Source organism: Cetorhinus maximus, chromosome 8, assembly GCF_964194155.1.
Source record: "Cetorhinus maximus chromosome 8, sCetMax3.hap1.1, whole genome shotgun sequence".
Lineage (NCBI taxonomy): Eukaryota > Metazoa > Chordata > Chondrichthyes > Lamniformes > Cetorhinidae > Cetorhinus > Cetorhinus maximus.
Window position 1 is genome coordinate 52879178 of NC_135886.1, and position 25678 is coordinate 52904855.

General features: G+C 45.1%; 1 protein-coding gene across 3 annotated transcripts in view; it reads left to right on the plus strand.

Moving 5' to 3' along the window:
• Positions 1-1275: 1275 nt before the first annotated feature.
• Positions 1276-25678, plus strand: part of LOC144683633 (serine/threonine-protein kinase 38) — a 78701-nt gene continuing 54298 nt past the window's right edge. The window contains exons 1-2 of one of the 3 annotated variants that reach the window (XM_078546855.1): positions 1309-1426; positions 2436-2510. The gene's annotated coding sequence lies outside the window, so the exon portion shown is untranslated. Of the gene's footprint in view, positions 1427-2435; positions 2511-23013; positions 23157-25678 lie in introns of all 3 variants that reach the window. The other 2 variants (XM_078546856.1, XM_078546854.1) reach the window with 2 other exon arrangements.

Here is a 25678-nt window from a genome sequence, read left to right on the forward strand (position 1 = left end):
TTCCAGCCACACATTCATCTGCCTCATCCTCCTATTTCTATGCTCACTTGCATGTGGCACTGGCTGTAATCCGGAGATGACTACATTTGAGGCCCTGCTTGCTAATTTTTGACCTAGATCCCTAAAATCTGATTGCAGGACCACACCCCCCTTCCTGCCTTAGTCATTGGGGTCAATGTGGACCATGACTTCTGGCTGATCACACTACCACAGAAGAATGTCCTGCAGCCGCTTGGTGACATCCTTGACCCTGGCGCCAGAGAGGCAACATATCATCCAGAAGTCATGTCTCTGACTGCAGAAATGCCTGTCTGTGCCCCTAACTAACGAACCCCTATTACTATTGCTTTTTCTTCTTCCTCCCATTCTGTACAGCCGAGCTTCTCGCGGTGCCACAAACTTGGCTTTGACTGCACTCCTCTGAGGAACCATCACCAGCTTCCAAAACGGAAAACCAATTAGCAAGCAGGACCCCAGGGGACACCTGCACTACCTGCCTGGTTCTCTTGGATTGCCTGGCAGTCACCCATTCCCTTTCTGCCTCCAGGCTCCTGGCCTGTGGTGTGACCACCTCTCTGAATGTGCTATCCATGTAGCGCTCAGCCTCGTGGATGCACCACAGTGACTCCATCTGCTGCTCAAGCTCTGGATATTATGGTCTGGCTGGTTGTTATGGGCTGTCTGGTTGCTATGGCCTGGTTATTATGCGTTGCCTCATTACCATGATCCCGTTATTATGGTCTGGTTATTATTGGCTGGCTGGTTGCTAAGGGCTGCCTGGTTGCTAAGAGCTGGTTATTATGGGCTGCCTGGTTGATAAGGTCTGGTTATTATGGGCTGTCTGGTTGCTAAGGGCTGGTTATTATGGACTGTGGTTGTTAAGCGCCAGTTATTATGGGCTGTCTGGTTGCTTAGGGATGGTTGCTAAGAGCCGGTTATTATGGGCTGTCTGGTTGCTTAGGGATGGTTGCTAAGGGCCGGTTATTATGGACTGTCTGGTTGCTCAGGACTGGTTGCTAAGGGCCGGTTATTATGTACTGTGGTTGTTAAAGGCTGGTTATTATGGGCTGCCTGGTTGCTCAGGGCTGGTTGCTAAGGGCCGGTTATTATGGGCTGTCTGGTTGCTCAGGGCTGGTTGCTAAGGGCCTGTTATTATGGGCTGTCTGGTTGCTCAGGGCTGGTTGTTAAGGGCCGGTTATTATGGGCTGTCTGGTTGCTCTGGGCTGGTTGCTAAGGGCCAGTTATTATGGGCTGTCTGGTTGCTCAGGGCTGGTTGCTGTGAGCTGGCCGCGCGGGGGCGCCTCTCTCGCTGTTCCGCCGGAAGTGAGTCCGGGACTGCACGGATCCCGGGTCCGGGAGCGGGAGAGAGCTGGAACTGGGGCCGGAGCTGACCGGGCCGGGCTGTGCTGGGGCCGAGGACTGCCAGGTAAGAGCCGGCAGTAAGCGGGGAGGGTGAGGGACCCGCAGTCGGGGCTTGAGGCTGAGGCCTGGGCTTTAGCTCCTCACAAACAGAGCGAGCGGCCCCGAGCCCGGCCAGCGTCGCCTCTCCTTCCCGGAGCGGCCGCAGGGCGCCGGGAACCGGCTTCGCGCTGGGAGCCGGAGAGAGAAGGCCTCAACTGGGCTGGTAAGGGGCACATCCTGAGGTCAGACCTCCAGTGCCGAGGGTGGGGGTCCCTGGGTCTCCCGGGGGGGGGTCTGTCCCTGGGGTGAGGGGTCTGTCCCTGGGGTGAGGGGTCTGTCCCTGGGGTGAGGGGTCTCCCTGGGGTCTCTCTGGGATAGGGGGTGTCCCTGGGGTGGGGGGGAGTGGGGGGTCTCCCTGGGGTGGGGGGGAGTGGGGGGTCTCCCTGGGGTGGGGGGTCTCCCTGGGGTGGGGGGGAGTGGGGGGTGTCCCTGGGGTGGGGGGGAGTGGGGGGTCTCCCTGGGGTGGGGGGGAGTGGGGGGTCTCCCTGGGGTGGGGGGGAGTGGGGGGTCTCCCTGGGGTGGGGGGGAGTGGGGGGTCTCCCTGGGGTGGGGGGGAGTGGGGGGTCTCCCTGGGGTGGGGGGGAGTGGGGGGTCTCCCTGGGGTGGGGGGGAGTGGGGGGTCTCCCTGGGGTGGGGGGGAGTGGGGGTGTCCCTGGGGTGGGGGGTCTCCCTGGAGTGAGTGAGGGGTCTCCCTGGGATAGGGGGTCTCCCTGGAGTGGGGATCTCCCTGGGGTGGGGGGTGTGGAGGGTGTCCCTGGGGTGGGGGGTGTGGAGGGTGTCCCTGGGGTGGGGGGTGTGGGGAGTCTCCCTGGGTGGGGGTCTCCCTGGGGTGGGGGGTGTCCCTGGGATGGGGATCTCCCTGGGGTGGGGGGTGTGGGTGGGGTCTCCCTGGGGTGGGGGTGCGCACAGTCATAGAAAGGCATTGATCAGAGTTTTTGAGTGAGGACAGGAATCAGTATCTCCTCATGATGCAGATGACATTGTTGACATTGGTGTCTCCTGTCCTGGAGAACAATCCCGTTGTCTGTTACGAGCCCTGAATTCAGGAGGTACTCCTGCTCCTTTCTCTCTTTCAAGATGCTTCTTTTATTCTACCTCTTTGACCAAACTTTTGGCAACTTGTCCTAATGTTTCTTTATATGAATCTGTGTCAATGTTCGTCTGCTCTAAGGCCCTTTGAAGCAGCTTGGGATGTTTTATAAATGTTTTGTATTTGACCTCTTGCTGCTGACCCAGCTCTCCCATTGAATTCTAGTGCTGTGATTATTTGAAAGCTAGTGGAGAAGGTTAAAAGCTAGACTTCTGCAGCAGGAGCTTCATATATTCAAAATCGATGGCAAGGTTTCTGCAGGCAGACTACATGATTTCAATCCTACTTTTGTGCTAAGTAAACTGATCTGTCTTTTGACCGCAGTGCTCCAAGAGGAGATTCTGCCATGGTTCCTGCTCCTGTCCTGCTATCCAGGGACCCCCACTGTATATGTACAGAATCTTGCTTAGCTGTGATGCCCCCTCTAGCGGAATAGTCTAGTGAGGCTCACTGCCCAGGCTTGGGCAAGTGACTGGAGGGCAGCTGGCACAGATGAAATTTATCCCACTGTGAATTGTTGGGAGCAGAATTATTCAAGATGACACCCAACTTATTTGCTTATTTCTGCCAAGGGCTTGTTTTCACACACTGCTTGTTGCAAATATTCAACCCTTTTTGTCATTAATTTATGGGTTGTGGGCAACGCTGGTAAGACCAACATGTTTGCCAGCTCTATAATTGAGTGCCTTGCTAGCCCATTTCAGAGGGCAGTTCAGAGTAAACCACATTGCTGTGGGCCTGGAATCGCATGTAGGCCCGACCAGGTAAGGATGGCATATTTCCTTCCCTAAAGGACATCAGATGGGTTTTTGCAGCAGGTGGTCTGCTAGTTTCATGGTTACCATTGCTAGCTTCTTTATTCCAGATTGATTTAAGTAACTCAATTTAAATTCCCAGCTGACATGGTGGGATTTGAACTCTGGATCATAAACCCAAGCCTCTGGATTATTAATCTAGTAAAGTAACCACTATGCTACTGTACACATTCTGTGTTCTGTAAGATATGCCATCTTGGGGACATTTTACTCCTAAAGTACAGTACGTGGGTACTGCAGAGAAGAAAGCAGTCCATTCTGTAACTGGTACTATGAAGACTCCTCAGTTCTTCTCTGTGCCCTGTCTGTGGAAGTCCAGGGAGAAATTAACCTGTTCTTATGTTCATAGGATGTGGGCCTCACTGTCAAGGCTGATTTTGATTGCCTGCCTCTAGTTCCCCAAAGAAGGTGGTGCTGGTCCTTTTTCCCTAAACCACTGCATGTAACAATCTGACATGACTGACTGTCTTGTCCTGGGCCTTTTCATGGGGCAGGAAGGATTCAGTCATGATGCGGGGCTGTCCTGCCTTGCCTTGCCTTGCCTAAAGGACATTACTGAACTGGTTCCGTTTTTCCGACAATGGAAGCTTCATGGTAACCTTTACTGTTCCCAACCTTTTTATCCATTGACCCAAACACAACTGGGCAGGTGGTGTGTTATAACCTCTGAAAAGTAAGGTTATCAATAGCTGGGATCTTGCTATTTATGCAGTAGGTTGGAGCTCAAGCGATGGATGACATGCTGTTGCATTTAAAGGAATCAAGTGACCAAAATTAGTGTTTTTCAAAAAAAAGTTGATAAAACAAACTCTGTTTCTTATATACCACGTCCCTATGGCCACGTTATACACTGGGATATACTGTGTCCCTATGGCCACGTTATACACAGATATATACTGCACCCCTATGGCCACATTATACACCGGTATATACCGCACCCCTATGGCCACATTATACACTGGGATATACTGTGTCCCTATGGCCACATTATACACATGTATATACCGCATCCCTGTGGCCACATTATACACAGGTATATACTGCACCCCTATGGCCACATTTTACACTGGTATATATGCACCCCTATAGCCACATTATACACAGGTATATACCGCACCCCTGTGGCCACATTATACACAGGTATATACTGCACCCCTATGGTCACATTATACACAGGTATATACCGCACCCCTATGGTCACATTATGCACTGGTATATACTGTACCTCCTATGGCCACATTATACACTGGTATATATGCTCCCCTGTAGCCATATTACACACCGGTATCTACTGCACCCCTATGGCCACATTATACACAGGTATATACAGCACCCCTATGCCACATTATACACTGGTATATACTGCATCCCTACAGCCATAGTATACACTGGTATAATAAGCACCCCTATGGCCACATTATGCACTGGTATATACCGCACCCATATGGCCACATTATACGCAGGTATATACCGCACCCCTATGGCCACATTATGCACTGCTACATATGCACCCCTATAGCCGTATTATACACTGTTATATACCACGCCCCTATGCCCATATTATACACAGGTATATACAGCACCCCTATGCCACATTATAAACTGGTATATATCGCGCCCCTATAGCCACATTATACACGGGTACATACCGCACCCCTATGGCCACATTATACACTGGCATATACTGTGTCCCTATGGCCACATTATACACTGGTATATACTGCACCCCTATAGCCGTATTATACACTGGTATATACCATATTGCTATAGCCGCATCATACACTGGTATATATGCACCCCTATGGCCGCATTATAAACGGGTATATACTGCACCCCTATGGCCACAGTATACACTGGTATATACTGCACCCCTACGGCCACAGTATACACTGGTATATACCGCATCCCTATGGCCACATTATACACTGGTATATACTGTGTCCCTAAGGCCACATTATACACAGGTATATACTGCGTCCCCGTGGCCACATTATACACCGGTATATACAGCACCCCTGTGGCCACATTATACACTGGTATATATGCACTCCCATAGCCATATTATACACTGGTATATACCACACCCCTATGGCCACATTATACACAGGTATATACCGCACCCCTATGGCCACATTATGCACTGGTATATACTGCACCTCCTATGGCCTCATTATACACTGGTATATGCCACGCCCCTATGGCCACATTATACACTGGTATATACCACACCCCTACAGCCACATTATACACTGGCATATACCACATCCCTATAGCTGCATTATACACCAGTATATACCACACCCCTATAGGCACATCATACACAGGTATATACTGCACCTCCTACGGCCACATTATGCACTGGTGTATACTGCACCTCCTACGGCCACATTATGCACTGGTATACACTGCACCTCCTACGGCCACATTATACACTGGTGTATACTGCACCTCCTGTGGCCACATTATACACAGGCATATACCGCACGCCTATGGCCACTGTATACACTGGTATATACTGTGTCCCTATGGTCACATTATACACAGGCATATTCTGTGTCCCTATGGCCACATCATACACAGGCATATACCACACCCCTATGGCCACATTATGCACTAGAATATACCGCACCCCTATGGTCACATTATGTACTGGTATATACCACACCCCTATGGCCACATTATACACTGGTGCATACTGTGCCCCAATGGCCACATTATACACATTGAGTTCCCACACAACTCAAATGCAGTCACAGTGTGCCCACACATCTCATAGGGGTATACTGTACCCCTATGGCCTCAGTATACACTGGCATATATGCACCCCTATGGCCACATTATGCACTGGTATATACTGCACGCCTACAGCCACAGTATACACTGGTATACTAAGCACCCCTATGGCCACATTATGCACTGGTATATAGTGCACCCATAGCCACATGATACACAAGTATATACTGCACCCCTATGGCCACATTATACACTGGTATATACCGCACCTCTATGGCCATATTATACATCGGTATATACAGCACCACTATGCCACATTATAAACTGGTATATACCGCACCCCTATAGCCACATTATACACGAGTACACACTGCACCCCTATGGCCACATTATACACAGGTATATACTGCACCCCTATCTATGGCCACAGTGTACACTGGTATATATGCACCCCTATGGCCACATTATACACAGGTATATACTGCACCCCTATGGCCACAGTGTCCACTGGTATATTTGCACCCCTATGGCCACATTATGCACTGGTATATACTGTGACCCTATGGCCACATTATACACTGGCATATACTGTGTCCCTATGGTCACATTATACACTGGTATATACTGTACCCCTATGGTCACATTATGCACTGGTACATACCGCGTTGCTATAGCCGTATTATACACTGGTATATACCATATCCCTATAGCCGCATCATATACTGGTATATATGCACCTCTATGGCCACTTTTACACTTACATACTGCACCCCTGTGGCCACTGTATACACTGGCATCTATGCACCCCTATGGCCACATTATACACTGGTATATACTGCACCCCTATGGCCACAATATTCACTGGTATATATGCACCTCTATGGCCACGTTATGCACTGGTATATACTGCACCCCTACGGCCACAGTATACACCGGTATATACCGCACCCCTATGGCCACATTATACACTGGTATATACTGTGTCCCTGTGGCCACATTGTACACTGGCATGCACTGTCCCTACGGACACATTATACACTGGTATATACTGTGTCCCTATGGACACATTATACATGGTTATATACTGTGTCCCTATGGACACGTTATACACTGGTATATACTGTGTCCCTAAGGCCACATTATACACAGGTATATACTGCATCCCCATGGCCACATTATACACCAGTATATACTGCACCCCTGTGGCCACATTATACACTGGACTACATATGCACTCCCATAGCCATATTATACACTGGTATATACCGCACCCCTATGGCCACATTATACACAGGTATATACCGCACCCCTATGGCTACATTATGCACTGGTATATACTGCACCTCCTATGGCCTCAGTATACACTGGTATATGCCACACCCCTATAGCCACATTATACACAGGTATATACCACACCCCTACAGCCACATTATACACTGGCATATACCACATCCCTATAGCTGCATTATACACCATTATTTACCGCACCCCTATAGGCACATTATACACAGGTATATACCGCACCCCTATGGTTGCATTACAAACTAGGATATATATTCATTTTAATTCATTTGTGAGCGTCATTGGCACAGCCAGCATTTGTTGCCCATCCCTAATTGCCTTTGAAAAAGTGGTGAAACGCTGCCTTCAACAGCTGTAGTCCATGTAGTATGGATACACAGTGCTGTGAGGAAGGGAATTTCAGGATTTTAACCCAATGTCTCTGGTTCCAATTCAGGATGTTGTGTAGCTTGAAGGGGAACTAGCAGCTGGTGGTGTTCCCATGCATCTGCTACTCTTGTTTTTCTCAGTGGTGGAGGTCACAGGTTTAGAAGAGGCTGTCAAAAGAGCTTTGGTGAGTTACTGCAGTGCATCTTGTAGATGGTACACACTGCTGCCACTGTGTGTTGGTGGTGGAGGGAGTGAATGTTTGTGGATGTGGTGCCAATCAAGCAGCCTGCTTTGTCCTGGATGGTGTCAAGCTTCATGAGTGTTGTTGGAGCTGCCCTCATCCAGGCAAGTGGGGAGTATTCCATCACACTCCTGACTTGTGCCTTGTAGATGGTGGACAGGCTTTGGGAAGTCAGGGGATGAGTTACATACCACAGGATTCCTGGATTCTCACCTGCTCTTGTAGCCACAGTATTTATATGGCTGGTCCAGTTCAGTTTCTGATCAATGGTAACCCCCAGGGTGTTGACGGTGGGAGATTCAGCGATGGCAATGGCATTGAATGTCAAGGAGCGATGGTTAGATTAGCTTTTGTTGGGCTTGGTCATTGCCTGGCCCTTGTGTGGGGTGAATGTTACTTGCCACTTATCAGCCCAAGCCTGAATGCTGTCTAGTTTTTGCTGCATATGGACATAGACTGCTTCCATATCTAAGGAACCGTGAATGGTGCTGACCATTGTGCAATCGTCAGTGAACATTCCCACTTCTGATCTTATGATGGAAGGAAGATCATTGATGAAGCAGCTGAAGATGGTTGGGCCGAGGACACTACCCTGAGGTACCCTGCGGTGATGTCCTGGAGCTGCGGTGTTTGGGCTGTTAATGGTGTTCTCAGTGTTGCTAAGAGATGGCCAAGAGGAGCCTGGCAATGACTGCAGCTCAGTATTAGCATCCGCCCTTTGGGGGAAGTATCTGACCAGCATTCTGTCTCTACACAGGATGTGGCTGAGATTGAGAGCTGGCTGGGAGGTTGAATATTTTCTCTCCACTCTGTGGTGTAACTGTACCTCTTCCTCCTCCATACGTGCCCTTTTAATGTGGCCCTTCCCAATATTAATTAATGAAAGTGGCGTTCATTTTACTGTTCCCCGGGGGAACACTACCTTCTCATTTAAAGCTTTGTCCTTAATGAGGTTTGGAGAAAATTGCAAAATTTGGAGCTCAAGAAATTACAAATCAGCCTATTAAAACTTCTGCTTTTGGGAGTCAATGGTTAACTGTTAGTATTCTGCTCTGACTCTCTCACAGGGTGAGCCTGTGGGGTGGTGAACGCAATAAATTTACCAACTGCTTTTGTGCCTGCAGCCGTGAAGCAGAGCCTTTGTCTGCAAAGTGAGGTGGGGGTGTGGGGTGTGGTTGTGATCTGTTCACAGTTCCAGTTCTTCTGTGGCACTGTACCACTGCATATGCCCAAAAATCTTAAGACTGCCAATCTCTTTGCTTGCATTGCTACAGCTGGAGGCTGGGTTCCATTGCATTTGGAAAACTGAAATCTCTTAGTAAAGCCACGCTGAGTATTTGCAACTTTAGGCACCTTTATTATAATTTTAAAACTGTCTTTGGGGACTGTGATTGCAGATGGCGCCATTATTTTCCAAGCGCAGAGGTTTGTAATTTTGATCTCTTAGTGGTTTGTGTGAGAAAATTGGACCAAGTCCTAGTTCATTGTGTCCCAGGAGCTTCCCAGAATAAGTCACTGAGGAAGCCGTAACCATAAAAGCTGGTAATGATATCTGGGAAAGAACAGAACCAAGCTTATTTTTAGTGACCCAGGAGGAATGTAATTGCCTCTCACAGACTCCTAAACCACAGCAATGGAAATATTGACAATTCCCCCTCTTTGAGTTGGTTCCAGTTAAAATGTGAATTGGGGGCCCCTCAAGGTATGTCTAGAGGGTTTTGGTTGTTCTGTATGAATGTTTGTCAGAGCATTTTTAAAAAAGAAACACACGCCCGACAAGCAGCACTGTTAAAATCTGCCACACTTCAGTCCGTGCACAGACTCTGAGGCCATATTAGACAGCAGACAGGATTGCAGAACTCCCGAGAGGATACTGCCTCACCACCCCTCAAACCCGGCCCCCTGGCAGAGAGCTGCCATGAGTAGGAGTCACTCCTGTGAAACATTAGTTTGTTAACCATTTCATAGATTTCTCTGAGGAAAGCTGTGTTTAAACAGTAGTATTGCCCCTCATTGCACTCGGTCCCGCTATGTTAAACAGGGGTCAGTGTTGGAACCCCTGGTTTTCCCCCTCTCCCCAGCTGTGTTAAACAGTCAGAGTGCCCTTTCACAAGTTTATTGTATCAGTTGTTGCTCGCTCTCCCTCCGCCACCCCCCCCCAACACCAGCAGTATTGATGTAGCTTCTGTTACTGTGCTTTCTGTAGTTTCTCATTTAGTGGGAGTGAACCCAGCTCAATGTGACTGCACTTCACACTGACCTTGCTCAAGAGCAGCAAGTTGCACAACTTCAGATCCTGTTAGACAGGTTTGTCTCCATGGAGCCAATCTCATGAGGGGCTCTGATTCATGGATACCTGGATGTAGCAGGCGCACAAAGCTGTGGAATCTTGATATCTGCTTGACCCACTTATAATTCACTGGAGACTGGACCTTGCCCTGTCTACTGCAAGCTTGTACCATTGGTTCTTAAACTTCAAACTTGTGACTTCTGTTTGCTGTAAAATCATTGACAGAAAATAATTTTCAATCACCAAATCCAAACACTGTCTACTTTGTATTGGCTGCAATGAAAAGGTTCTGAGAAATTAGGTGCCAGCTGTGGATCAGTGGGTAGCACTCTGGCCTCTGAGTCAGAAGGTCATGGGTTCCAGTCCCACTCCAGAGGCTGCCACTTCAGTACAGACCTGAGAGAGTGTTACATTGTCAAAGGTGCCATTTTTCAGATGAAGGGTTAAATTGTCTGCTCTCTCAGGTGTATGCAAAAGATTTCTCAGTGTTATTTTGAATAAGAGCTGGGGAGTTGTTCTTGTTCAATATTTATCCCTCAACCCACAAAATGAAACTGCTGTTTGTGGGAGTTTGCTGTGTGCAAATTGACTGCCACGTTTCCTACATAAAATATGAACAGAAAATGCTGTAAACATTCAGGCATCATCTCTAGAAAAAGAATGCAAGTTATCTTTCAGGTACATCCTGAATAAGCTTATACCTGAAGTATTGACTTCCATAGATGTTGCCTGAGAGTTTGCAGCAGCTTTCTGATTTGTGCACCATTTATCATCCTCTGTTTGCTGAACTCTTTCCCCAGCCCAAAGGGAAGGTGGACCAACAGTCACTTGGTAGTACAAAACTTGAATATAGCTGCACTCTCACAAAACTAGCTGTCCTGGGGCCGAGGCTGTGCCAGATTTTGTGCAGTGGGTGATTCAGGTCAATGCGGGTCGGGTGGCTTAAGGGTCACTTGGGGCGTGGGAATAGACCGCTGTGCAAACAGCAAAGCAGATAAAAAGCCTGGTGCGATGGAATGCCTAGCCGAATTGTCCAGGTAACTTAATTTTAGTTGAGTAAAAAACTGATGCATGGCACATTCTAAAAAAGTCCGATTTTTGGACAACTCTGGTTTTTACACAGCTGGTTTTGAGAGAGTGTAACTGTATTGCTGAAAAGAGAGACATCTTGCTGAATCTTTCTGTCATGCACTGACCAGGACAAATGCAAGAATGCTAAACTTCAAATGATCACAACAAGTTATACTACTGGAGAAAGGGTGCTATTTGGTTGGCAAGCAAACTCTGATTGGCCAAGGCATTGCCATGGAGATAGCAATGAGGAACTATAGGTTCCCCAAGCAATTGCTAAACAACCTTGAATACGCTAGTAGCTACACTAACAATTAATTTAAGATATTCAGTTGAGTTCATTCATGTTTGCTAAAAGCAACATACATTGATACGCAGGGACCTGTTCTCTGCAAACAAAAGGAATGTTCAGGTGCTGTGCATTTTTTGAATTACTCGGGAGCTTGGGGAGCCTTTAGTTCCAAGTTGCTTTCTCCATGGTAATGCCTCAGCCAACCAGAGTTGACTTGCCAACCAGTCAGCACCTTTTTCTCCTGTACTATAAATTGATGTGATTGTTTGAAATTTGGCATTCTTGGGTTTGTCCGGATGAGTGGAAGGTGGACTTGTTTCTCAGCTCCTGGTGCTGCTCCTGCTCCGGCGTGGGCATCATGCCTTGTTTTAAATAAAACATTTCTGCCATTTGTAAAGATGTTATTGTGTACTTGCCACACAGGAAATGACTATCTTTTTAGCTGCTCATTTCTGCCAGGCTCCCGCAGATTATTTGCTCTCTGTCGGGAATTTTTTCTATGTCTGTGTTGGATTTTTGGGTGTCTGTTCTTGCTGGGCACAGTGCCCACAGTTTTATCGTTGTTTGCTGATAGCTGATTCAGCAAGCTGCAGAGATTATACATTCCGTTCCTTTCTCAGGTCATACGCAGTTCAGATGGCCATGGTAAGTGTGCTGCCATTGTACTTGGATAGCACTTATTTCAAGCACTTGGCAAAGATCAATGACTGAAACCATTTCAGTCGCTTCAAATGACCCATGTAATTGACAATCTACCAGTGGTTGACCATTTAATATAGTCAAGAAATACAATTTTGAACATCATCTGTTCTTTATCATCAAATGATTTTTGAATGGTATGTTCGAAGCTGTTCTTCTCCCAACCAGCTGGAAGTCTGGGGCTTTTTGGTGTATGTGGATTTTCACTGATTCATGTGATCATATTTCATTATTTAAAAAGTGAGTAACTGTGTTTTACGGTTGAACTTTTACTTTTACATCATTATTGCTTTGACTGATGAAGAACATGACATTTTGGAGGGTTGTAGGTCTGGAAGAGGTTACAGAGATGGGGAGGAATTTGTAAACAAGGATGAGAATTTTAAAATGGAGGCGTTACTTAACAGGAACCAGTGTTGGTCAGCAACTACGGGTAGGTGATTGCTGAATAGGACTTGGTGTGAGATAGAACATGGACAGTGGAGTTTTGGATGACATCAAATGTATCCCTTTATTTCCTTTGAAGTCTAACCCTTTCCCTTCTCTGTGTGAGAGCTGCATCAGTACCACAGTGCAACCCTCTCTATACGAGGGTTAGCAAGCATATTAATGCCTTGGAGAAGGTGCAGAGGGCATTTATTAGAATCAGTGATGTGGAGCTTCAGTTACATGGGAACACAAGAACTAGGAGCGGGAGTAGGCCACTCGGCCCCTCGAGCCTGCTCCGCCTTTCAGTAAGATCATGACTGATCTGAATGTAACCTCAACTCCACATTCCTGCCTACCCCCGATAGCCTTTCACCCCCTTGTTAATCAAAAATCTATTTAGCTCTGCCTTAAAAATATTCAAAGACTCTGCTTCCACCGCCTTTTCAGGAAGAGAGTTCCAAAGACTCATGACCCTCTGAGAGAAAACATTTCTCTTCATCTCTGTCTTAGATGAGTGACCCCCTTATTTTGAAACTGTAACCCCTAGTTCTAGACTCTCCCACAAGAGGAAGCCTCCTCTCCACATCCACCCTGTCAAGACCCCTCAGGATCTTAAAGGTTTCAACTAAGTCGCCTCTTACTCTTCTAAATTCCAGTGGATACAAGCCTAACATCTCCAGCCTTTCCTCATAAGATAACCCGCCCACTCCAGGTATTACCAAGTAAACCTTCTTTGAACTGCTTCTAATGCATTTACATCTGTCTTTAAATAAGGAGACCAGTACTGTACACAATACTTCAGATGTGTCTTACCAATGCCCTGCACAACTGAAGCATAACCTCCCTACTTTTGTAATCAATTCCCCTCACAAATTATAACATTGTTAGCTTTCCTAATTACCTACTGTACCTGCATACTAACCTTTTGTGATTCATGCACTAGAACACCCAGATCCCTCTGAATCTCAGAGCTCTGCAATCTCTCACCATTTAGATAATAAGCTTTTTTATTCTTCCTGCCAGAATGAACGATTTCACATTTGCCCACATTGTACTCCTTTTGCCAGATCTTTGTCCACTCACTTAACCTATCTATGTCACTTTGTAGTCTCCTTACATCCTCTTCACAATTTGGTTTTCTACCTCTCTTTGTGTCTCAGCAAATTTAGCAACCATTCCTTCGGTCCCTTCACCCAAGTATAAATTGTGAAAGGTTGAGGCCCCAGCACTGATCCCTGTGGCACACCACTCAGCACATTCTGACAACCTGAAAAAGACCCATTTATGCCAACTCTGTTTCCTGTTAGCTAGCCAATCTTCTATCCATGCCAATATGTTACCCACTACACCATGAGCTTTTATTTTCTGCTATAACCTTTGATGTGGCACTTTATCAAATGCCTTCTAGAAATCTAAGTATAGTACATCCACTGGTTCCCCTTTATCCACAGCACATGTGACTGCTTAAAAGAACTCCAATTAATTGGTTAAATGTGATCTCCCTTTTCACAAAACCATGTTGACTCTGCCTGATTGCCTTGAAGGACATTAGAGAAGCTGCGATTGTTCTCCTCAACTCAAGGAAAGTGAGATTTAAAATTTTGAGGGGTACTTAATAATTCTCCAGTGGTGGGAGAGTTAGTAACCAAAGGATATACATTTAAAGAAGTGTCAGAGGAAAGTTGAGAATTTTTTTATGCAGTGAGTTATGATCTGGAATGTGCTGCCTGAAAGGACGGTGGAAGCAGATTCAATAGTAACTTTCAAAAAGGAATTGGATAAATACCTGAAGAAGAAATTTGTGTCAGGCAATGGGGAGTGCTACTAATTGGATAACTGAGAGCCAGAACAGGCATGATGGGCTCATTCTGTGTTATAAGATTGTATGAGAGTAGAAAGCGCAATGTGGCACTTGCTGTTGGGACAACTCATATTCTGATTTCAAAGCCAACTTACACATTGCTAATCCAAACTAAACTAAATAAGCCTAAAAAAGCATTGCCTCACATCAGGGGTAGCCTGTGGCCCGAATCATGCCATAGATGTAGCTTTCCGCTAATTACACATGCAGATGGGACTGCGAGCTTGGTTGTTCAGACAGTCTATTGACAGTTAATTGTACACAGATGTGGGTGTGTCCAGACCTGGCACTGTCTCTAAAATTTGTGTGCTTGTAAACCACTCAAAGATTAACTGGTACTGACTGTGTCCCCGTACAGTGGTGATAAAGGGATTCTTCATATTTCCTTGTGTGGGCAGTCTTCTCCACCCTGACTACTATGTGGCTATGATTTCCTGCTTTGAAGGAGGAAGGGAAAGGGTGATCAAATACTATAGTTTGAGACTTCCCAATAAACAAGTGGTAATAGATATTGTCTAGCTTTCACATAAGACCTTAAACCAAGGATCCATCTGTCCCTTGAGGCTTGAGTGAACATAAAGGATCTCATGGAACAGTTCTGAAGAAAAGTAAGGGTTTCTTGGCCAATGTTTACCCATCAATGATGGAAAAACAGGGTATCCAGTGATTGGCAATTTGTTGTATGTGCTATTAAGGCCGTTGGCAGCACTCCTACCAACAAAGAGGCTAAGATGGGCTAACTTGGCAGAGATGGAGGGTGTGCCTGGAACCTTCTGGTTTGTGCAGTTTAGTAAAAAAAAGAGACCTGCATTTATATATATCAGGACATCACAAAAATGCTTTACAACCAATTCGGTAGTACTTTTTTTGAAGTATAGTTACTGTTGTGATACAGGAAATGTGGCAGCCAATTTGTGCACAGCAAGCTCCCACAAATAGCAATGTGATGATGACCAGATAATAAGTTTTAATGGTGTTGATTGAGGAATTAACATTGATTAGGGCAGCAGGGGAAACTCCCTAGCTCCTCTTCAAAATAGCGTGGTCTGGGATCTTATATGTCCATCTGAGAGGGCAGACAGGGCTTTGGTTTAACGTCCCATCCAAAAGACGACCCCTCTGACAGTGCAACACAATCAATGCACTGGAGTGTCAGCCTAAATGTTGTTCTTGTGTTCCTGGAATGGGGACTTGAACCCATAACCACTGACTCAACGAGAGTGTTACCAGCTGCACCACAGGTGACAGTGATGGGTTCCAGACACTTTTGATAAAATTGCCAAGCTTATAAACATAAGCAGGAGCGGAAAGAAAAGTAGGTAATTCTGAAAAGGCCCAGCAGGTTTATCAGCCTCTGTACAGGGAAGAGATACATTAACATTTGGAATGGGACCCAGCCAGCAGCATTAACCTGAGTCTCAGGAGCTGGCCGGCCTGCTGTGTATTTGTAACACCTGTTTCCACTGGCTGCATGAAACGTTTATCTCCTGTTTGTGCCATTAACTTGGTCCGAGGCCGTGGATTGCACCCAGTTGAGTTCATGGAGACGTTTGAGGGTGGGGCTGAATGTTATTCATCTTTAACCTCCAAACAAGTGCACTAAGCGTACTAAAAATAAAATGTGTGTTTGGTGAGCAGCATGTTAAAATGAGGTGCATCAAGTTAAAGAATGTGGGTGTGACTCCTGATCAAACCCTGAAGGGCTGCCACATGTATGACAGGGTTTGCCAAGACAAACAGAATGGAAAGGCACATCAACAGTGCAGAGACTATATTCTGTATAGCATTTCCACATCACACATTGGGCTCTTTATCATATGTCCGAATCATGTAGGAAGGAAAAGCAGTGGAGTCCGTGCCAAGGATTCAGACGAGTGAATGAGAATGATTTTAAACAGAAGAACCTGTTCTCTTCCTCCTACGACTGCTGACTCATACTATGATGCCATGTACAGTTTGGTCCCCATGGCCACTCATCGCATGCACCAGTAGTCCGTGCACACCAGCTGACTGACTTATTTTAACATTTAACATTTATTCTTTCATGGGAGGTGGAAGTTGCTTTGCCCACCCTTAATTGCCCTTGAGAAGGTAAGAGCCAGGAGCCACAGAATTCCTAGCCGCTGACCAGTTCTTGTATCCACAGGTTACATAGCTAGTCCAGTTACATTTCTCGTCAATAGTAACCCCCAGGATGTTGATAGAGGGGGTTTCAGTGGTGGTAGTGCCATTGAATGTCATGGGGAAATGGTTAGATTCACTCTTGTTGGAGATGGTTATTCCCTGGCACTTGTGTGGTGCACATGTTACTTGCCACTTATCAGCCCAAGCCTAAATGTTTTCAGGTCTTGTTGCACATGCATATGGGCTGCTTCAGTATCTGAGGAGTCGAGAGTGGTATCGAACACTGCAACATCTGAGACCTACCTGGTGCATATGGCATAATCAGTTGAGTCATTGGAAAGAGTGATTGGCATTTACTAAGGGGATACTTTTTGGGATAAATTCAAGAATAGCCTGAGGATAGATCCAGCCCTTAATGATTTAACCTGTTGGACATGCTGGTGTTGTTGGAGAGAAGAATATAGTGGATGATAGGATTCAAACAGATCGTGTAGACAAACACTTTGTGTGGATTCAGATCATGGATGGTAAATATGGTCTATTATCCATTGTGTGATATTAAACGGGAGCCTTATCCTCTCTGTGTTATTAAGTTTGACTCTCAGAAGGTTGTGAGCTCAAGTCCTACTCTAGGAACTGGAGCGCAAAATAGGGAGTGCTGTAATGTAAGGTGATGTCTTTAAGATAGCATATTAAACCAAGTCTGACCCCTCAATGTAAAAGATTCCATGGCCCTATTCAAAAATCACCAGGAAAGTTCTCCCTGCTGTCCTGACCATTATTTATCCCTCAACTAACATCACTAAATCTGGACAGAGTGCTGTTTGTGTTGTGGGCTGTGTGCAAATTGGCTGCTGCTTTCCTACCTTATAGCATTGACTAAACTTTACAGTGAATGAAGCACTTTTTTTTAAAGTGCTTTGGGTCATCCTGAGATTGTGATAGGTTCTATATTATTACAAGTATTATTTCTTTTTATTCAATGTGGTCTGTTATCCATTCTGCTGTTAATAAATTTCTTAAAGTGCTTCCGTGCTTTTCTTCAAAATACTGTCTTGGAATCTTTTACGACTATCGGAATCTTTTACGACTATCTGAGGGAGCAGATCAGACCGACCCTAACGCAGCAGCAGATTAAACGCTTTCTGCCTGTTGGTTGGATGGAGGAGGGGGCGGTTGCTTCTGATGCTGCTTCATATAGTATTCCTCTCCTGCTGTGCTTGCTTTTCCCACAAATGTGATAAACAGCAATGCAGGAAATGAAGTTTAGCACGTGTGAATTATCTATTGCAACAGGAGTAAAATACTTCTCCAAATTGAGCCTGTGAATGTTCAGATCATTTGTGGGCTGTTGTAATCTTGATGCACAGTTCTTGCAAACTGTCAAATTTGTGTCTTCCTGTTTTGAGACTTTTAAGGCATGAATTTGCATTTAAATAGCACATTAATTATTGAGTGCAGTCACTGTTGTGTAGACAAATACAGCAGCCAATGTTTGCATGGCTGCTTAATCATCTCACACTGATGATTGGCCTGATAATATATTTTGTTTGTTGAAGGAGGAATGTTGTCCAGGACATCGGGAGACCTCCTCTCTTCCTCTTCAAGTAGAGCTGTAGCATTTTTTTACACCCACCTGAACAGGCAGGCATCTCACATTGCTATAAAGCACAGGTAGACACTACTGTGCGTTCAATGAATCAACAATATCAACAACTTGCATTTATATAGTGTGTTTAATGTTGTAAAATTTTACTGAAGCATCATCAAAAATTGCCACTGAGCCAAAGGAGATGTTGGGACAGGGAAAAAGACAAGGGTTTTAAGGAGCTTCTTAAAGGTGGAGAGCTTTAAGGACGGAGCCCCAGAGCTTGAGGTCTAGACAACAGAAGGCAGGGCCACCAATACTGAGGCAGAGGAATTCATGGATGCTCAAGAGGCATTGTAGGGTTGGAGGAAGTTACATGGATAGAGAGGGCAAGACCGTGGAGGGATTTGAACACAAGAATGATTGGTGACATTTTTGGACTTCTTAATTCATTCATGTGGGTGTCACTAGCTAGGCCAGCATTTAGGCCATCCCTAATTGCTCTTGTTCAGAGAGAACATACTTTGGTTGTTCAGAGGGCATTTCTCCATTCAAAAGGTTGAGAGTTTTTGGATTTCTCTACCCCAGAGGATTGTGGATGCTCAATTGTTGAATATATTTCAGGCTGAAATAGATTTTTGGTCTCGGAGAATCAAGGAAAGTGGAGTTGAAGCCCGAGATCAGCCATGATCCTGCTGAATGGCACAGTGGGCTCGACAGGCTGTATGGTCTTCTCCACCTTTTTTTATTTTGTTAAAATGGGTACAGTGGACTGGGAATTCAGATGTTGAGAATCCCACTGTGGAGATTTATAAACCTGAGTTCAATAAATCTGGTAATCTGAAACCAGGAGAGCAAATTCTGTCGCATTCTCATTAAAAATGCAACTGGTTCTCTAATGCCCTTCAGGTAAAGGTACCTACTGTCCTTACCTAGTCCGGCATACCTGCATTTCATACCTGATTCAGTCCTCGTGCAGTGGGGCACTGTGTCTGAGATTTTACACCTGGTTTAGTCCTAGTGCATTGGGATGTGCGTCTGAGATTTTACACCTGGTTTAGTCTCAGTGCAGTGGGAGGTGTGTTTTAGATTTTAAACCCAGTTTAGCCTCAGTGCAGTGGGAGGTGTGTCTGAGATTTTACACTCGGTTTAATCTCTGTGCAGTGGGGAGTTGCATGACCTTTTGCCTGACTAAAGATGCACCTCTGATCTCGAGTGCTTTGCACAGATCGAGTTGCCCACTTCACTGCCAGTTTATTTGCTGCAGTTCGGATATATTGAATTCTATCAGGAAACCACAACTGGTATATACAGTACCTGCAACCCTAATGTAACAGTCTGTTGTATCAGTACACTTATAAGTGCCAATATAGAAATAGGAAAAGGCAGAACTGGGCACGAGTATAAATACCAGCACAGACTAGTTGGCCTGTTTTTGCACTCTATGTTAATGTAAAGTAAACAAAATGAAAATTACTAAATAGAATACTTAAACAGGTTCACTAGGATCAGAAAAAAAATGTTAATACTTATCAGAATTAGCATTAACCCATCTCTCTAGTGCTGTGTGTTGCTGCATTTTCTGTTTAGTCCATTGGCTTATATGTTGCTATTTTACTGTCCAGCTGCTTGTTCCAGTTTTAGATTGTAAGCATCACATTCCTCGGTGAAACTCGGGTTGCTTTCTGAGGCAGTTGGTAGGTAAGAGATAGATAAAGGTTGATTAGAAAGCGGTTTTACGGGTGTGGTGCAGTGATGAATAGGGAGCAAATGTGAACCCATCGCGTGTTGGTTTTAGTACGGATGTGTTGCTGGATTGGTGGTTGCAGTGGAGTTGTTTCAGGCAGGGCAGCTCTGTGCCACTGGTAGAAGAGTGAGCAAGACCCTGATGACCTCCTGCGTTGAGTCCATGCCTGTCTGCACAAAGCTGCCAGCTGCCTGTGTTGAGGAAGCTGGGATAAGTTGGAATGTGCTGTCCCACAGAATTGTACTGCAACTGAATATGAAAAACCCCACAAGAATGATGTAATCTCAGTGTTTGCTTTAAGGGGATTATAGCGTAGGCATGAGTAGCGTCACTACTACAAGGAGTAACTGCTGGTGCCTATTCATAGCTTATGGACGGATGTGTGTTTATTTTTAATAATTGCCTCATGGTCTGCTAACTAGAGAAAGACCCTTTTTGTTTCCACAGGGCATATAGTAGGTTACTTGCACCTGTTAGGTGATCCTTTCCCTCAGTAAGTTAATATAACCTATTAGTTTAAGTATTTGGAACTGCCTCGATTATATGGTAGCCCTATCTCGGGGAAATAAGTGCTGCTACCTAGTGATCTTGTACCTCACTCAAGTAGCCTTTATTTATGAGCAATGTGGTCAATGTGCATCATTGGGCTGTTCAGTTGTGGCAGCTTCATGATAGTGCCCAACCACTTAATCAGACATGAGATTGATTCTCGGAGCTTCCTATCAGGGTTAAACGCCTTTGACTGAGTCCTTTTTATTTGGGTGTGGGGTTGTCTGCAGGGTAAATGGAGATCTGGGTTGTGCTCTTCCTTTTGTTACTATGCGAATATGTGGTTTATATTGGGCTTGTGGAGAGAGAATATAAAGGAGGCTTGATTCTATATTAGTTTTGGTAAAATTCTGACCTGTATGCCAGAATTTGTCTCCTCTGTCTTGCACACATCAGCGTGGCTCAGTTGATAGCACACATATCTCTGAATCATAAGGTTCTGGATTCAAGTCCTATTCCAGTGCAGTATTAAGGGAGTGCTGCACTGTTACAGGTGCCGTCTTTCAGATGAGACATTAAATGGATGCCCCTTCTGTCTGCTTGGGTGGATATAAATGATTCCATGGCACTATTTAGAAGGAGAGTTATTCCCTGTGTCCTCGGCAACACTTACTTACCCCTCAATGTACATCACAAAAAACAGATGATCTAGTCATTATCATCCTCCTGTTTTTTGCAGTTTGCTGAGTGAGTATTGCCTGCCGCCTTTCCTACCTGATAACAGTGTCTACAGTTCAGAAAGATACTTCACTGGTTGTAACGCACTTTGAGATGTGTGCTGGTCATGAAAAGCACTATATAAATGCAAGTCTTTGTCTTGTGCCGAGGGTAAAGGGAGGGTTAGCATTTTTTCACTGATACACTCATTATGAAGTGGCTGTTAGGTGCTGTTCTCCATGGATTGGATACAGGTATTGATTTAGGCTCACTCCAGCTTCCTTTCCTCATTGACAGTGCAGAAGTCAGCTTCATCCGCAAACCCTTGCCTGCTATGAAGTGAAATGTTACCTTATCAACAGATTAGTCAGAAGTGACAAAAAGCCCGATGAAACTTTACTGTGCAGACATGCACTAAATATGACTGAACCCCATCACACATGCTAGTTCTCTCCAACTGACTAATTTATACAGAATATATAATCTCGGGTTACAAACCATAAATCAAGCATTAAAAAACATAAAATTAAACTAAAACAAGAGCACAAATGGGATTCTGCTGGATAACAATATTTAACTTGATTTGCAGCATCTGTTTAAAAAAAAACTGAGCCCTGAAGTCTCTAATTCTTGCAAATTAAATCACTGGAAGAGAAACTGTCAGATGGGCCTGATTCCTGAGTGTCCAATCAGTACCTTACAAAGCACTGCCTCTGAAACCCAAGTTGCCAAGTTGCGACAGAGAAATCTCAAAAGATATATTTTCCACCCTGCCTCTGCACCCCCATCTCTCCACCGCCGTTTTCTCTGGCAACCGCACTCCCTGGATTTAAATTACCTGCCATATCCAGAATTAACTGCTTTGCTGCACTGTCGGCGGTGCTACCTTTGGGCTGAGAGGCCTAACCAACGCTAATGTCCTTTCAAGTGGACATTGAAGGTCCCATGTCACCATTTCAAATAGGAGCAGAATAGTTCTCCCTGGCGCCCTTGCCAATATTTAACGCTCAACCGATTATGATTAGGATAGATTATCAAGCCATTACTCATTGATCTGTGTGGGATTGTCCTGTGCACAAATTGACTGCGGTGCTTCCTACATGACAGCAGTGAGTACAGTTCAAAAGAGGTTGTTAAGTGCTTTGGGATGCCCTAAGGTGGTGTAAGGCACTATAAAAATGTAGATTTGTTTGTTCTGTAACAGTATTGCGGTCCTACGTAATGCAGGTGCTTTCTGGTTAAAATAACCCAAACGTGGGGAAGGAGCAGATCTTTTTGCCTTGAGTCCTGATGGCTGTTGAATCTCTACAGCAAATAGCGCCTGACATGCCCTGAGAGGGGGCGGATTCAGGTGCACTGAATACAGGAGCAGTTATAGCTGTGCCTGTAGTTTTGCTGACTCCTCCATAAATTACAGCAACAGCTTACAGAAGGGAAAGTGCGCTGTGTCATCATCAGACACCAGAGCTTCTTATGTGGAACAGGAAATTTGTTGCTTTGAGTATGTGGTTTGAGATGTTTATTATCTTCCTGCGTCCTCCGGACTGCAGACTCAGTGCACTTTAGTTGCTGTTAGCCAGGTGACCCCTGTGCCGAGTGCATGCTGGCTTTGTTTGGTTGTGTTAGACGGGCGTATCCACTGGCATAGGCATGCATCCCATCTCAGGTTACAGTGTTCTAACCGTCGCCTTTCAGCAGCCTCCTGAGGGCAGACGGTGCTGAGCCTTTGACTGGTGTGTGTGAACAAAGCAACCAGGTGATCCTGCTGGTCCTGAATTATTACATCGCTGTTCTTTCCAGTGCCACATTGCACAGCGTCGTGAAGCAGGAACCCACAGGTAAGAGAAATGTTAAATAGTCACAGAATCTGTTTGGTTTTTAACAGAACTTCTCCCAGTTGAAGCCCCCCCTCCGGAATCTCAGGGTTCAGAGCAATGTCCCTGATGCAGATGGAGTTTTGCTCTTGTGTTTTGCAATGTAACTGAAGCCCCAGCCCTCCGCTCCCCAACAGTTGGCCCCTTGTTCTGCCAGTTTGACCATCTTCCTGCATTTGCAGCAGGTTTTATTCAAGGAAGTTAATTCTACTGAAGCGTTCCATAGATCCTCGAGTTTAAATTAACTGGTAAACTTTGCCCAGTCTCCTCCAGTCTTGCTATTTTAATGCATTTTTTTGTTGCTTATTTCCTTTCTCCCTCTAGAAGGTGCTAGCTCTTGCGAACAGTTGTGTGGATGCTGGATCCCAGTGCTCATTCTTTGTGTGTGAGCCTGAGAAAGTCACAGCTGAGCCCAGCCCCATCCATAGCATGGCATTTTCTAGTAGAAATCATGGTTCGGAGCGAAAATCTGATTTTCTCCTTAGTGCAACAGCAACCATCTGTATTTATACAGCAGCTTAAATGTAATAAAATACCCCCAAAGGCGTTCAAAGGAGCTAAAGATTGACACCATGCCAAAGAAGGAGCTATTAGGGCAGGTTGGTTGAAGAGGAAAGTGTCTTGAATATGAGGATGAGAATTTTAAAATCAAGGTATTGCTGGACTCAGAACCAATGTAGGTTATGAGCAACAGAAGTGGGAGTGAATGGAACTAGGTGCTAGTTAGGATATGGGTATCAGAGCTTGGAGTGAGCTCAGGTTTATGGTGGATAGAATGTGGGAGGTCAGCCAGGAAAGAATTAGAATGGTTGAGTTTGGAGGAAACAAAGACATGACTCAGTTTTAGCAGCAGATCAACTGAAGGATGAGTGGAGACTTTGCGATGGAGATAGTTGAGGTTGGAAGCTCAGCTTTGGGGTGCAGAGATCTTTTATAGCATCCCTACCCCAACTTTGTCTGTGATCAGGTAACCCAGCATTGACCAGGAATTGAACCTGGAATTTAGAGTACTCCTTTGAAAGTGACAAAAGATACATTGATTTGTTAATTCTTTCAGTGCGAGGTTGGTAGAGATGCTGCCCCACTTGATCATATCCTGTTGGCTATTTGCATAAACTGCCTACCAATTGAATTGACAAACTAATCATCATGATGTACTGTTTAGTAATTAATGTATTTACTCTGTAAAATTGGACTACTGAGGACTCACTGAAAGGAAACTGCTTTTAGATCAATGGCGAATTCTGGGCTCAAAATGTTGCAGTTGTTGACTTGGCTCACTTTGTTTTTTGCCTTTCTGTGAAGCGCAGGAATGGGATGTGGTTTTGTAAAGTATGCTGACATAATACCTGATGAGATGATATTCTGTGTTCAGTAAATCAGAACTGCTCCATTTTCTCCGTTGTCTGTAGTCTTGAGATTGTAAGGAAGTTTTCAAAAGCTCTTGTACCGTTTTACTTAATATTTGTGAACTGACTTCAGGAAACATCAAACAGCAAGCATTTATATTACATAGAAATAAGGCCTGTATTACTTAAGAGGTGCTGGCCATACTTCAGTAGTAGTACTCCCTTCTCCGAGTCAGAAGGGCAAGGATTCAAGACCAACTCTAGAGAGACCCTAATCCGGGCTGACGCTCCCAGTACTCTCAGTGCAGTACTATGGGAGCATGGCACTGTTGGAGGTATCTTCTTTCAAATGAGACATTAAACCAAGACTCCCATCTTCCCTCTCAGGTGGAACTAAAAGATTCCATGACACCACTTTCAAGAAGAGCATGGGAGTTCTTCCGATTTCCTGGCCAATATTTATCCCTCGTTCAACATCACTAAAAAATAGCTTGCCTCGTCATTATCTCATTGCTATTTGTTGGACCTTGCTGTGTACACATTATATGGAGTTAGTGTGCACATATCATTGAATGGTGGAACAGGCTAGAGGGGCTAAATAGTCTACTCCCATTCCTATAAATTGCTTGCCATGTTGCAACAGTGACTGCACTTCAGAGGTTCTTCATTAGCTGTAAAGGCATTTGGGATATTATGAGATTGTGAAAGGTGCTATATAAATGTAAATTTTTTCCTTTTCTAATAAGAAATGGATGCTGATGTTATTAAGGCGATGTTTTGATGGGTGACGTAAAATAATATGGAGGTGGGTATTAAGAAAGGCCTTAATGAAGTAGAGAGAGGTGGCAGGGTTTATAGAGGCAATTCCAGAGTGCAGGGCCTAAATAGCTGAAAGCATTGGGTGTCAATGATGGAGCAATGGGAAGAGAGACCAGTGTCTCAGCAATGGAGTTCAGGATACTGGGGTTGTTAGGCTAGAGGAGGTCATGGAGATGGGGAAGAGTGAGATGAAGAATTTCAAATGAGCAATGAGAATTTTGAATTTGTGACATTGAAGGATAGAATCAAACATAATAGTGATGGGTGAGTGAGTTTTGGTACATTATAGGATATAGGCAGCAGAATTTTCGATGAGCT